Here is a 12,137-nt window from a genome sequence, read left to right on the forward strand (position 1 = left end):
AGCACTTGGGAGGCAAAGACAGGCGGATCTCTGTGAGTTCAAGGTTAGCCTGGTCTACAGAACGAGTTCCAGGACAGCCAGGGCTACACCGAGAAACCCTGTCTCAAAAAACAAAGCAAGCAAGCAAGCCAAAAAGCTTCAGAGGTAGATAATACTGCCCCCAGAAGCAACAGGTTATTAAACAAAAATTCTAGTTCCAGGTGTTTTTCATGGAGGCCCCAGAGACCTACTTCAGATCTTTGCCGCCGCTCCTCCTTGCTGGGGACTGGATGCAGGGCCTCGGGGATGCTTGGCAGTCGTAGTCTCAGAACTCTGCCCCCAGCTTTCTGTATCTTACGGTGAAAGTGTTTTCAAGACGATGCTTTGCCGACAGCTTTGCACTTTTGGGACTATCTTTCATCCATGAAAGTAGAATAAGGTAGTAAAAACCTAGCCCTAATAATTAGGTAAACTGTAAAACTTTTTATGAGGCTGTAGTAAAAAGTGACCAGGTTTTGCGTGGCCTGTGGCATTAAATCTTGGTGTAATCTTTTAGAAGAGCAACATCTGGACTCTTAGAAAAACAAGAAGAGGGCCGGGCGGATTAAAAGTGGCGTATGTCTTTAATCCCAGCACTCGGGAGGCAGAGGCAGGTGGATCTCTGTGAGTCTGAGGCCAACCTGGTCTACAGAGCAAGTTCCAGGGCAGAGAAACCCCATCTTAAAATTTAAAAAAAAAAAAGAAAACAGAAAGAAAATGAAAGGAGGACTGGAGATATAACTGTGTTGTATAATGCTTGCCTCACATGTACAAGATTTTAGGAGCTATACCCTACACACACACACACACACACACACACACACACACACACACACACATTTATTTATTCATTTATTTATTTGTTTTGTTTTGTTTTTTTCGAGATAGGGTTTCTCTGTAGCTTTGGAGCCTGTCCTGGAACTAGCTCTTGTAGACCAGGCTGGTCTTGAACTCACAGAGATCCACCTGCCTCTGCCTCCCAAGTGCAGGGATTAAAGGCCTGAGCCACCACCCAGCACACACATATTTAATTAGTTAAATAAAACAAACAAAAATAAAAAAGAGCCTGGGATGCAGTCTGTGGTTGAGTACAACTCTATCTTGGAAGAATCCCTAGGTTTGACCCTCAGAGCTCACACACACACACACCTTTAAAAGGACAACTCAGTGTGTAGGTTAGTGTTTATCACCTGACACAAACTGGGGTCATTCGGGAAGAGGGAGCCTCAACGGGGAAAAGCCTTCATTAGATTGGCCCACAGGCTAGTCTGCTGAGCAATTTCTTTTTTAGCGTAGTTCCGGAAGTCCCCTGCCCACTGTGAGTGGTACTATCTCGAGGCATGGGGTGTATAAAACAGGGAGCTGAAGCTGCTGTTGATGCCCTCAGGCTCAGAGAAAAGAAGTTTTATCTGGTGGAGGCCGCTGGGTACCAACCACACTACTGCTAGGCACCTAAAACAAATGCCATGTTTTGTTTTGTTTTGTTTTTTTGAGACAGGGTTTTGCTCCCGAGTGCTGGAATTAAAGGCGTGCGCCACCACCGCCCAGCTGCCATGGTATTTTTGAGAGACTTTTTACTTAGGTTTGCTTTGTGGTTTTTTTTTTTTGTCTTATTGATCTTTTGCCTGTTTGTTTTGAATTTCGGTTTTGCTTGTTTTTTTTTTTGTGGAGAATTTTTGTTTGTTTCTTGTTTGAGGATTTTGTTGCCAATAGTTTTTGTTTTGTTTGTTTGGGTTTCACTATGTAGACCAGGCTGACCCAAGTACTGGCTGGGACTAAGGCCAGCACTCAATGCCTGGTGTGTGTGTTTTAAGAAAAAGAATATAAAATCTGGTGGATAGGGAGGTAGAAAGGATCTGGAAAGAATTGGAGAAGGGAAAAACATAATGAAAATATAGTGCCTGAAAAAGTTTGCTGGGTGGTGGGTGTTCAGCGCACACCTTTAATCCCAGCACTCGGGAGGCAGACCCCTGTGAGACACTGCCTAAAAATGGGTGACCGTGGGAGTGGAGTGAGGGGTGGACAAGATGACTCAGCAGGCAAAGGTTCTTGCTATCAACAGTGACTACTCGAGTTTGATCCCCAGAACCCAGCTGGTGGAGGAAGAGAGCCGCCTCTCACACTTATTTTCTGACCTCTACGGGCACTGTGACCTGTATGCACAGCACCCCAACACACAAAATGAAAAAGGATTATTTTGTTTTGTTCTGTTCTAAAGTCAGAGCATGACGATGCGCACCTGTAACCTCAGCACTTGGGAAACTGAGGCACAAGGTTTGCTAAGAGTTCAAGGTTAACCTAAACTCCATAGTAAAATCCAAAATAGCCTGGGCTGCCCAGTAAGACCCTGGCTCACAAACAAAACAAAATAAGCAAAACCTGTTTTTAAAATCCTAAATAAATAAAAGAATGTATCTCCCAACTCCCCAGACCAGAATTTTCTCCTCCCCATTACAGCAGTTTTCTTTGTTTCTATGGATACAGTCAGGGGAATCCTTCATTGTGCCTGTCCTAAGAATTGCAGGAAGCTCAGCAGGGTCTCTGACCTCTACTTACTAGACGACAGCAGCGATGCTCCCAGAATCTCTTTAGGTTTTGGCATTTCCTAAGGCTGACTTGGGTGGGGGACTTCTGGGTTCCAAGAGAAACCTCTTAGACTAATTAGGAATGACCTGGTTTGAAGAGGGAGGTGCTGGCTGGCTATACCCAAATTCCACCACAAGAGGTCTCCCTAGACCCCATTATGATATGAATTAGTCCTACATTGGGCTGTGGAAACCACCAAATTGTTTATTTGATAGTGAGAGACTAAAGGTTTAACTAAAGCATTTGATTAACTGCTGGTTCAAAAGAATCCCAAATAAATGCAGCGCGTATTCTAAAGAAGTACACATACTACTATATTTTTCTTTTTTAAAAAAGTTACATGTGTGTGTGTGTGTGTGTGTGTGTGTGTGTGTGTGTGCTGTAACTCTGTAACTACTGTGGAGAAAAATGACAGACACAAATTATAGTCTGATATCTCAGGTAGGATGCCAGTTAAAGCAGAACAGTTAAGGGCAATGGTGGTGCATGCTTTCAATCCCAGCTCTCAAGAGGCAGAGGCAGGAGGATCTCTGTGAGTTTGAGGCCAGCCTGGTCTACAGAATGAGTTCCAAGACAGGCTCCAAAGCTACAGAGAAACCCTGTCTCAGGAAGGGAAAAAAAAAGATCGTATAAAATCTCAGGAAATATAAAGAATAGGATTAAAATGTACTTATTGGTGCCTTCACTATAATAAATGTTAGTAAAGCTGGACACTGGGGAGTGAGTGGGAGGGTGCCACATGCCATTTAACCCCAGCAGAGGCAGGTGGGTTTCTGGGAATTGGAGGTCAGCCTGGTCTGTATACTGAGTTCCAGGTTAGCCAGGGTTACGTAGTGAGACACAGTTTCCAAATCAAAAGAAAACCAGATCCAGAAGCATGGATCCTCCTTGGGCTCCAGTTGTAAATTCTCTCACTAAAGATTTCCTCACTTGCCTCGCTGGCCTTCCTGGGCTATCCTGAGGGTCAGACGAAAGTGTGTGAGATGTCCCGCAACCCATGAAGGGCACCGTTGCCTGGGGAATGCACTTCTGCTTTTGTGGCCCCTGGCACATCTTTCTGTGAATTGTGACACGGAGTACGTGGAGATTGCCTCAAATCTGAGTCCAGCCTGAGCTATATAGAGTGGGTTCTAAGCCAGCATGGGTGTGCGTCTTAGTTAGGGTTTCCGCTGCTGTGACGAAACAAAGGACCCGAGAGCAAATTGGAGAGGAAAGGGTTTATTAGGCTTATACTTCAGCATTGCTGTTCATCACTGAAGGAAGTCAGGACAGGAACTCACACAGGGGAGGATTCCTGAAGCAGGAGCTGATGCAGAGGCCATGGAGGGGAGCTGCTTACTAGCTTGCTTCCCGTAGCTTGCTCAGTCTACAACCCAGGGATGGCACCACCCACCGTGGACTGGGCCCTCCAGCCTTGGTCACTAAACGAGAAAATGCCTTCTAGCTGGATCTCAGGGAGGCATTCTTTCCTCTGATGACTCTAACTTGTGTCAAGCTGACACACAAAACCACTGAATACAATGAGATATAGTATGAGACCCTGTATCAAAACAGCAATGGAACTGAGGAGATAACTCAGTCCCTAAAGTGCTTATGACACAATCAGGAGGCCCCAAGCTTGAGTTCCCAGCGCAGTGTAAAAGCTGGGCCTCCAGCTTCAGCACTGGGGGGAGGGGGGTGCAGAGAGAGGTGGATTGCTGGAGCTCATTGGCCAGTCAGTCCCACTGAATCAGTGAGCTCAGGGTTTAGTGAGAGATCCTACCTAAAAAATAAGGTGGAGAGGAAGGCCTCAGACATTGACCGCTGGCCTCTACATGCATGACACATATGTGCACCTGCAACCAAACCCAAACCCACTCAACAACTCAAGAGCTTCAGGCTGTAGTATAGACAGTTTAGGGAGAGTGTTAGTGTACACAAGGCCCTAGGTTTACTCTCCAGCTCTGGCCAGGGTTGAGAAGGGGAGAGGGAGAGGAGAGGGGAGGGGAGCCTGGTGTCCTGGTAGTAGAGACCAAGGCTGCAGTCCCATCTAATAAGGAGGCTGCACAAGAATAAAAACTCACAAAGCTCAAGGCCAGCTTGGATTATAGAGTGAGTTCAAGGCCAGTCCTGATTCTAAAAATAAAAAGTAAAGAAAGCAGGTGTGACCAGGCATGGCAGCAATGTTTCTAATGCTGCTGATCCCAGCATTTAGGAGGCACAGGCAGGTAGATCTTTGTGAGTTGGAGGCCAGGCTCGTCTATATAGGGAATCACAGGGTTACATAGAGAGCCCTTGTCTTGGAGAGAGAGATGTGGGGGAGCACTCTGTAATATACTATTTACCTAGCACTTTGGAGACCCTGGGTTCAGTTCTCAGTATGAGTGTCGGGTAAAAGTGAAATGAAGATCCCAAGTCCATAGTCTTACCAGAGGTTGCACCTGTCACCTCCATAGCTTTCTTTGTTATTATTTAATTTTTATTCTATCTATCATCTGTCTATCTATCTATCTATCTATCTATCTATCTAGCACACATGTAGAGGTCAGAGTCTGGACTACTTGATAATTTTTAGCTAGCAAGAGCTACATAGTGAGACCCTACCTCAATAAATAAATTAAAAATTCAGCCCAACTTCATATAGAAAGGGTCTTGAACTCACAGGACTCACCTTCATGTGCCTTCAGAGTGCTGGGATTACAGGCATGTGCTCCCATCCCTGGCCAATAGACACTGCTCCTTACCCCCCAAGAAATTGCTGGAATTGGAATACTGCCATCAACTGAGACTAAATTAAAGTCTGGCTAATCAAGTTGCTAGGCACCAGATGATAATGTCTTTTGATGGCTCGAAATAGATCCATTTCAGCATTGTTTGAGGGCGGGGGTGCCTAGAGCACCCCCTAAAGGATGAGTAGCTGGGTACAGGATTATTTACTGCTCTGTACTCTGGTAGTGTTCTGGCATCCCGGAAGCTGCTCTGGGCTATGTAAACCCAGCTCAGTGTACCAGGTTACCTCGGCTGTCATGTTCTTTAGTGAGCCTTCATTGGTAAGCTGGGCCTCAGTGTCTAGCTGACCAAATCATCAATTAACATACAGGTTAATGAATTAACCCCATTCAAAAAACGCCATAGCTTGGAGTGTAGCATACCTCTGCGATTCCAGCAGTTGGGAGATGGAGTCAGAGGGATCAGAATTGAAAGTCCACCAGCCATGGTGATGCACACCTTTAATTCTGGCACTCAGTAGGTGGATCTCTGAATCTGGGGTCAGCCTGGTCTACATAATGAGTTTTAGGCTAGCCAGGGCTACACAAAGAAACCTTGTCTCAAAACAACAACAACAATAAAACCCAAACCAACGCAATCAAACAAAATCTTTAAGGTTGGAACTGGGGAGATGACTTAGTATTTACCATGCAAGAGAGAAGACTGGAGTCCAGATTGCTAGCACCCACATGGCAGTAGGCATGGCTGTCTGTCTACCTAAGTTTCCAGTGCTTGGGAGGCAGAAACCAGGGATACCCAGAGCAAGCTGGATAGCTAGACAATCTGAATCAGTGAGCTCTGGGGTCAAGTGAAAGATCTTGCCTAAATAGACAACGTGGAGAGCTTGAGAAAACATCTCATGTCTAATCCTGGCCTCCACAGGCATGCACACACACTCGAGAGAACACTCACGTGCGCACACACACACGCACACACACCTAGAATAAGAACAAAGTGCAAGGTCATGATCACTTATAAGAACCTTTGAGTCCAGCCCAGGTTACAAGAGACCCTATCTTAAAAGACAAACCCAGCAGGTGAGGTGTGAACACAGAAGTTTTTAATGCCAACTGATAGGGAGAGATCAGCAGGTCTTGAGTTCAAGGCCAGCCTGGTCTACTTAGGGAATTCCAGGCCAGCCAGGGCTACACTTGAGATTCTGTCTCAAAACAAATGAACAAATAGAACAGGACTAGAGGCATAGTGGCAGTGGTAGAGGTGGTGGCGCACGCCTTTAATCCCAGCACTCAGGAGGGCAGAGGCGGGTGGATCTCTGTGAGTTCAAGGCCAGCCTGGTCTACAGAGCTAGCCCTAGGGAAGGTTGCAAAGTTACGCAGAGAAACCCTGTCTCGAAAAACAAAATAAAACAAAACAAAGAATCAGACACCACTCTCTATGTAAGATACTCTGGATGGACGGAAGCAGCTATTTTATTAGAACAAGTTCATGTCCAGAAAGGTCCAAGGTACTCGACAAGGCACATCTTCAGCTACATTTGTGCCTGAAAGCAGTGACTTGGCCAGAGCTGAAAGCGTTTATTGTACATAGAGAAACAAAGCACAGTTACAATGTCTGTCCACACAGGAAGATGGCACCAGGCCCTCCTCTGTGACGTAATGCCTCGGGACTTTACTGATGGGTGTGGGGTGAGAGCATGCAGTCAGCCTATGAAGGGCCACCCCCTCCCCCCACAGGGTTAGAGCTGGAAGCGTTCCCAGGTGGGGTGTCAGTGTGAGAGTTTCAGCCTTTACCCTTCAGGAAGTTCCCATTGTACTGTGTGATTTTTTTTTTTTTAATGAAGCCTGCCCATTTTATTACAGAACATCCTGAAGTTTCAGGTTCAATGTGTTCATACTTGAAAGCAAGACTGCTATCCTCAGATCAGCACACAGCGAGCAGACCCTATCCATTCCCGCCTGCTTCCTGCTGGGTCCGACTCAGACAGGAACCTGTCAGGAGAGCGACCAGGTGCCAGGTGCCGAAAGCGCACTGTTGATCTGATAAGGTCTTGCCAGCGGGGCCTGGCAGAGAAGGCAGATGCTGATAACTCCTCCTAGGCAGTGTGGAGGGCTGGCTGATGTAATGGAGCTATGAATAAAGTGCTATTCAGGGCACTGGGGAGAGAAACATTAATTTCGTTAGAGAGGGTAAAGGAAAGTCCTCCAAAGAGACATTTGATCTGCTCTTTGGACTGAGTCACCAGGCAAATAGCTTTTCTTTTCTTTTCCGGGACTGGAGATCAAACTCAGAGCCTTGAACAGTCTGAACCCCTGAGCACTGTACGACTGAGCTCTTCCTACTTCCTTATTATTGGTATCAATATGATTTATTTGTTTTAAATATTAAAGAGTCTCTCCAGGTTTGGTAGATAGTTGTACTGAGATACAGTCTAGGTGATTGGGTCCTTTAAAGACACTGGGCGCCCCCAGCAAGGGAAGCTGGGCTAGGGTGGTAATCCAGGAGCACTTGGCAAAACACAGGAAATTCTCTAGGTTTATATATAGACTTTATAGGGTAGGGGTCTCTGAGCTCAAAGAGGCAGGGTTTCTGAGATCAGCAGGTCAGTGAAGACCACTAGGTAAGATATAAGGGAGTAACTGATATAGGAAGCTGATCTGATTGTCCCAACCCACCTTGGGGCCATTAAGGTTAGAAACTTCAAAGCTTAGGGAATGTAGAGATGGGGCATACTGCATGGTCGATCCCCTCTACAGTAACACAGACTGACCTGCCGTTTACACCATAACCCGAGCTGACCTCGAACTCAGAGACATTTCTACCCAGCATCCTGAGTGCTGGGATTACAGGTGTTACCCATCATGCTCTGCTTCTTTTTAATTTTTTTTTTATTTGGGATCTGTGTTTGTTTGTTTTGAGACAGATTTCTCTACATAGCCTTAGCTGTCCTGGAACTCATTATGTGTTCCAGGCTCGCCTTGAACTCACAGAGATCTGCGTGCCTCAGATACCTGCTCCCACCACCTCAGTGCACCACCAATCTGAGTTTTTAGGACAGGAGATCACTCTCTAGCCCAGGCTAGCCTTGAATGTGCAGTCATTCTACTGCCTCAGTCTTCTAGATTGTTAAGACTGAGGTGGGTATCATGCCCAAGTCTTAGATTCTTGACATTCAAGAACAAGGAAGGGAAGCTGGGTGTGGTGGCACACACCTTTAATCTGAGCACTCAGGAGGCAGAGGCAGATGTATATCTAAATTCACAGCCAGCCTGATCGTAACAAAACGATGCAGTAAGTGGTTGGGATTATAACTCAGTTGGCGGAGTGTTTACCCAGCATACGCTAAGCCCTGGGTTGCCCGGCACCATATAAACAACGCATGGTAACACATACCTGTCATCTAGCACTTGGGAAGTAGAGGTAGGAGGATCAGGAGTTGAAGGACAGCCTGGGTTACCTAGGTCCTGTCTCAAAAGAAGGAAGGAAGGATGGACGGGTGGATGGAAGGGAGGAAGGGAGGAAGAGGAAGACAGTGCTGTCGTGGAATTTACACTTTTGAGCTAGGTGGAACAGAAAACAAGCTAAGTGAACAAGATGACCTCAGGAGTCTCTTAGTAGGAAGCACATAAGTTGGGTATGACAGCGCCTGGGGGTCAGGGAACGAGTAAGACTGGGTGCTCATGGAGATCTCTCTCGAGGAAGCACCGCCTCGAGATCCACATGTTAAGGAGCCAGGTTTCTTAGGCAAAGTGTTCTGGGTAGAGGCACTTAATGTAATCGGACTCAACAGATTACGGTTTGACTATATCTCAGAAAGTCAGAAAGAGAATTGTGACCTCTGGTGAACGGATAAAAACTTTCTGTCGTTCTCTAAACAATAATCTAGCAACTGTTTATATAGCATATATTACACATATAGCATGTGTAAATGAGACATATGTAAAGTACATCAGTGGATGTGCCCGGGGATGTGAGCATCTACATCTGCAGGAATTGGAACCAACATGGAGGGGGGGTTGGAGCCAATCTCAGTGGGTTTCAAGGGATGGCCTCATGAACATCCTACAAGACAAGGCCTGGATATTGGGAATGGAAGGGAGGCCAGCCTGACTTGCTCAGGGGGAGTAAAGGACAGATCCTGGAGGGCCCAAGGGCTCGGCAGGCCTGGTGAGGAGGCCCTGGACTACCAGAAGGAATTTGTTTTGAAGAAATACCATCTGGCTAAGTAGAGTATGAATTAGAAGTAGGGAGAGCTACTGTGTGCAGTAACTTCCTCAAAACAAGAGGCTCAGACCATGGCGGCCTCTGTGAAAACAGACTTGCTGGAAACAACCTTGGTTTTTGTTTGTTTGCTTTTAGTTTTCGAGTCAGGGTTTCTCTGTGCAGCCCCGACTGTCCTGGAACTAGCTCTGTAAGCCAGGCTGGCCTCAAACTCACAGAGATCCTCCTGCCTCTGTCCCCTGAGCACTGGGACTAAATGCCTTATGACATGGCCCTCATTGCCCATGTTGCAACTGTGAGGCAGACATGACCTGAGGGTGGATTAGGGTGTGGAGGGAAAGGGAACAGAAGATGGGAGTTTTTCAAATGCTACAAACAGGTCAAAATGGGCTGGGTATGATGCACATGGCCTAGAATTCCCACACTCAGGAGGCAAAATGATCATCTGTAGCTCAAGGTCATCCTCAGCTATAGGGAGAGTTTCTGGCTAGCTTGGTTTCCAAGAGACCTGTATCAAAAAAGCAAATCCAAATGGGGGCTGGTGGGGAGGGGGACAAATTAGAGCAAAGCATAATAACACATATGTATTAAAATGTTACATTGTAGCCAAGTGGTAGTACAGCATAACACATATGTATTAAAATGTTACGATGTAGCCAAGTGGCAGTACGGCATAACGCATATGTGTTAGAATGTTACAAGGTAGCCAAGTGGCAGTGCAGCGTACCTTTAAGAGGCAGAGGCAGGTGGATCTTTGTGAGCTTGAGGCCCACCTGGTCTACAGAGTGAGTTTCAGAACCACCAGAGCTATCACACAGAGAAACTCTGCTGTGGGGTAATGTTCTTGTATACAGTAAAGATTTGTCACTCGTGGTTTAATAAAGTGCTGATTTGGGAGCTGGAGAGATGGCTTGGTGGTTAAGAGAATTGGCTGCTCTTACAGAGGACCTAGGTTTAATTCCCAGCACCCACATGGCAGCTCACAACTGCCTGTAACTTCAGTTCCAGGGGATCTGACACCCTCATACAGATATACATGCAAACAAAACACCCAGTGCACATAAAACAAGAATAAATAGATCAATAATTTTTTTTTTTAAAAAAAGTGCTGATTGGCCAGTAGCCAGGCAGGAAGTATAGGCAGGGTGACCAGGCTAGGAGAATTCTGGGAAGAAGAAAGGCAGAGACACAGTCACCAGCCAGATGCAGAGGAAGCAAGATGAGAATGCCTCACTGAGAACAGGTACCAAGTCACATGACTAAAAACAGATAAGAATTATGGATTAATTTAAGTTGTAAGACCTAGCTGGTAATAAGCCTGAACAATAGGTTAAACAGTTTATAATTAATATGAGCCTTGGTGTATTTTGGGGGGACTGAATGGCTGCAGGACCAGGACAGAAACTTTCATCTACAAAGCCCTGTCTCAAAAAACAAAAGCAAAAAACCAAAAACCAAAAAAAAAGCCAAAATATAAACTACTGCTTTATATGCTAATTTTAAGTTAATAAAAACAAAAAAGAGGAGTTGGGACTTACTTGATAGAATTCTTGCCTGATGCACACTAAATCCTAGATCTGAGGCCCAGTACTACATAAAGCTGGGTATGGTGGGTAAATGCTTATAATCCCAGCACTTCAAAGTAGGGTGACTCATAGGGAGTTCAAAGTCAGTCTGAGTTACAGATGATATCAATACAGATGCATTTGCACACACACAGACACACACACACACACACAAACAAAGACACACAGACAGGCATCCACAGATATACACACACGGAGAACTTGACTTGGCACTACATACCTATAATTCCAGCATTTAGAAGGCTGAGGCAGGAGAATTGCTATGACTATGAAGCCAGCCTGGCCTACAGATTTTGCCTTTGTCTTAAACATCAAAACAAAATTAGGACATATAAAAGTAATTTTGAGGCTGGAACTATTGCTCCAAAGGTAAAAGGGCTTATGCAAATCTAATAGATTTTCTGCCCCTGTGATAATGGGTTTCTCCAACAATGCAGTAATTCAGATCAAGCTGAATTAAAAAAGTATAACAACAGGTTTATTTGAGCAAAGCAACTCCCAGATGGGTTCTCCAGTCCCAGAGATGGAGGCCAGAGAAGTCACACACCTGAATTAAAACAAGGAAATTATATAGGTTGTAGGTGAAGGGTGATGACATGTCTGTCACAAGCTGGGTTTCTGTCCACGTATAGTCAAAAGCTGAATGCTTTAAACTGGGATGTGGGCAGCTGGTAACTTCAGGGAAGGAAGCTGCAGTAGCCACCAAGAATGCAGAACTGGGGTTTTTAGTGCCTTCCCTTTGTTCAGAGACAGAGTGGGTGGGGTTTGGAGAAAGAGAGAGAGCCAGAGAGACTGAGAAATGGGGCTCCCCAGATCATGTAGGGGTGAGCAGGAGTTTCCAACCGAACACTAAGAACCTAAGTTTAACCCTTGGAGTTTAGTGGCAACTTAGCCAGAAGTTCTCAGGTCAGGTAGCCTGGAGCAAGCAGTGAAAAGAAAAAACAAGAGTGATCTACTCAACGAGGTGGCAGCTGACACTTGAGGGCTCTCCAGTAGCGGACAATGCTTATACCATGCTTA

Source organism: Myodes glareolus, chromosome 9 (genome assembly GCF_982192425.1).
Source record: "Myodes glareolus chromosome 9, mMyoGla1.1, whole genome shotgun sequence".
Lineage (NCBI taxonomy): Eukaryota > Metazoa > Chordata > Mammalia > Rodentia > Cricetidae > Myodes > Myodes glareolus.